The sequence below is a fragment of the Phodopus roborovskii genome, unplaced genomic scaffold (assembly GCF_943737965.1).
Source record: "Phodopus roborovskii unplaced genomic scaffold, PHOROB, whole genome shotgun sequence".
NCBI lineage: Eukaryota > Metazoa > Chordata > Mammalia > Rodentia > Cricetidae > Phodopus > Phodopus roborovskii.
This window is the reverse complement of record NW_026125675.1, coordinates 1,574,368-1,577,400: the sequence shown is the minus strand read 5'-3', so window position 1 is coordinate 1,577,400 and position 3,033 is coordinate 1,574,368. Positions and strand designations below refer to the sequence as shown.

At 39.8% G+C, this 3,033-nt stretch overlaps 1 pseudogene; it reads right to left on the bottom strand.

The window, feature by feature from the left end:
- Positions 1-239: 239 nt before the first annotated feature.
- LOC127217321 (histone H3.3C-like) lies at positions 240-797 on the bottom strand (annotated as a pseudogene).
- Between the last annotated feature and the right edge of the window lie 2,236 nt (positions 798-3,033).

Sequence of the window (3,033 nt, the reverse complement as noted above, 5' to 3'; positions counted from 1 at the left end):
AACAGGTTTATTTATAATTGTTATAAAGTTGAACTGTTGAAAGCGTTCACTGAAACATTTTGCTTGCATTAATGCTTTATTTACATCTTGCATTTATATTAAAAATTCACACACAAATGAAAATGGAAAAACTGCCAATACCTGATTTCTGTTCCCTATTTTTCCACTCGCAATCATATACTTAGGTACCTTTTGACCGCCCCCCCCCCGAAAAAATATCTAACATTCAGAACTACGGATAACAGGAAGAAGAGGAAAACAATTTTTGAGAATGAAATGTTTCCCCTCATAGTGGACTCTTAAGCACGTTCTCCGCGTATGCAGCGTGCTAGCTGGATATCTTTTGGCATAATTGTTACACGTTTGGCATGGATAGCACACAGGTTGGTATCTTCAAAAAGGCCAACCAGATAGGCCTCACTTGCCTCCTGCAAAGCACCGATAACTGCACTCTGGAAGCGCAGATCTGTTTTGAAGTCCTGAGCAATTTCTAGCACTAAACGCTGAAAGGGGAGCTTGTGAATCAGAAGTTCAGTGGATTTCTGATAGCATCTGATTTCATGGAGTGCCACAGTACCAGGCTCATAACGATAAGGTTTCTTCACCCTTCCAGTAGAGGGCGCACTCTTGCGAGTGGCTTTTGTAGCCAGTTGTTTTCCTGGGTGCTTTACCACCGGTGGATTTACGGGCAGTCTGCTTTGTACAAGCCATGGTATAAGCACCTCCTTACTTACCCCCCTTCTCCTTCGGCTGGAGCTCGGCTAGCGAGAGGCGGCGCTGGCATTAGAGAGTGGCGGCGGTGCAGCCAAGGCTGCGAGCACAATTTCAGGCCACATTCTCTTTAACCTCCCAATTAGGTGAGAAAGGCCTCAGTCTAATGTTTATGTCATGGTTAAAGGAACATCTAGAGTTGCTGAAGAAACCTTACCTTTCTCTGAAAAAGGGATTGAGCAAGGTGTCTGATGGCCCTGCCCACTAACCACAGTTAGGAACATGGAGACAGCCTCTTGTTTGCACTGTCTCCAGCAACATTGTGGGGCATCTGGGAGCCTATCAGCTGAGGACTGGCCCCCAGGGTGACTACTGCCCAGATGTAAGACATACCCTGAATTCATATTGTAACATTTTACTGACACATGGATATGACCCTCACTCATAGTAATATGGTCTTGGAAGAGGTCAGAGCTCATGTTACCCACTTAAGGGAATGTAGATGGGGTAAGGCTTCCCAATTTAGGGCAGTCTTCAAGATGGGGGCCACAAGTACCCTATTGTCAGGACCAGCTCCTCTTGCATGACTGACTTGGTTTGGGGACCGATGGAGTCAGAATATTCCATGCTTATGGCCTATAATGGTATCTGCCTGCCAAAGATACCAACTTTAGAAAGGAAATTCCTTCAAGATCTTGGGTTATTTTACTTTTCAGTTAAACAGAGAAATGATGGGCTGGCCTTGCTTCAAATGCAGCTTCAAAGAGGAAAAAAAGAATACTATTGGAAACTGCTACAACCTCAAATCACAAATTAGCCAGTGGCCTAGCCAAGTTGTGCTAAGAACAGACAGAGCAGGAGTGAGCTGAGCCAACAATACCATCTCAGAACCAGAGCAGAAATCAGATTGCTCCAGAATTAAAAGCCATAGTCCCAAAAGTCTCAGGAAATGGGAAAAAATCTTTAATTAATGAAATTGAAGGCCACAGGCCATGGGAGTAGCAGAATATCCCAAGGTAGATGATATGAAAATAAAAGATGATTTGAAGACACTGATGGAAATCAAAACTGCATAGGATTTATACATGAAACAGTAACCACAACTGCAAAAATAATGAGGATTAGTGATGTTCAATGGTTTTTTTCTTAAACTTGTTGGCCAGTTGCTAGTTTTCTTTTGAGGATGGTGATTCAGATCATTTGCCAGCTTTTAAACTGGACTACTTGTTTTATGGTGTTGAGTTTCTTTTATATTTTACATGTGAGCTTTTGGGTTATTTTGAATCAATGTAGAGAGTGATGGGTAGGGAAATAATTTCATTCTTCTGCACATGGATACCAAGTTTTCCAATATCATTGATTAGACACTCTCCTTTCTTCAAAGTGTGTTCTTGTTGCTTTTGAAAAAAAATGACTAAGCTAAAAATACATGCATTTATTTAGGGGTTATTTTTTTGTTCCATTAGTTTGCAAGATATCATTAGATCATAGTTAGAATGGCTATTATAAAAATAAAAATTGTAATGAGGATAGGGAGAAAGAGAAACTCGAAGCTCTCAAACTCTGTTATATAGTTATTAGAGAAAACAGCGGGGAGGTGCCTCAAAAATCTACAAATAGAACTATCATGTGATATACTCATTCCACTACTGAGTCTATATCCAAAGAAAAGGAATGAGTATTTCAAAGAGGCACCTGCACTCTTATGTTTAATGCAACATTACTCACATTTGCAAAAGTACAAAATAAACTTAAATACCCATGGATAGATTAATGATGTGATAGCCAGATTTCTATTTCTATAACAAAATATCTGATATAATCAACTTAAAAGGAGGAAAGTCTTATATCTTCTTTTGGAGACTTTTCAGTCATGGTTGATTGGCCTTGTTGCTTTGGGGCCTAAAGTGAAGCAGTATATCATTCTGAAGAAAAATGTGTGGTGGAGCAAGCTGCTCACAGTATCCGGGAAGCAGACAAAGAAGAGTTCAGTATCCCACGGTGCTTTGTGCATCTGTCTAGTTTGTCATTCATGTTTTAAAAGAATAAAAATCAGCAAAGGAACTAATTCTAACCAAGTGCAACAAATATCAGTAATGAACTCAGAAATGGAAGAGTCACACATACAATCTGTTTATGTACTGAACTAATATTCAGCAACAGGGTAACCATACACTGAATGGTACTACAGGGCAGAGTTTAAGTGTTAAATGCCATGGAAATATAATGTAACAAAAATCAGAGGTCAAGGACTGACACTATGGGAAAAAAAGTGTATGTAGGATTCTTTTTCTTCATCCGTAATTCAAGGCATTTTTAACA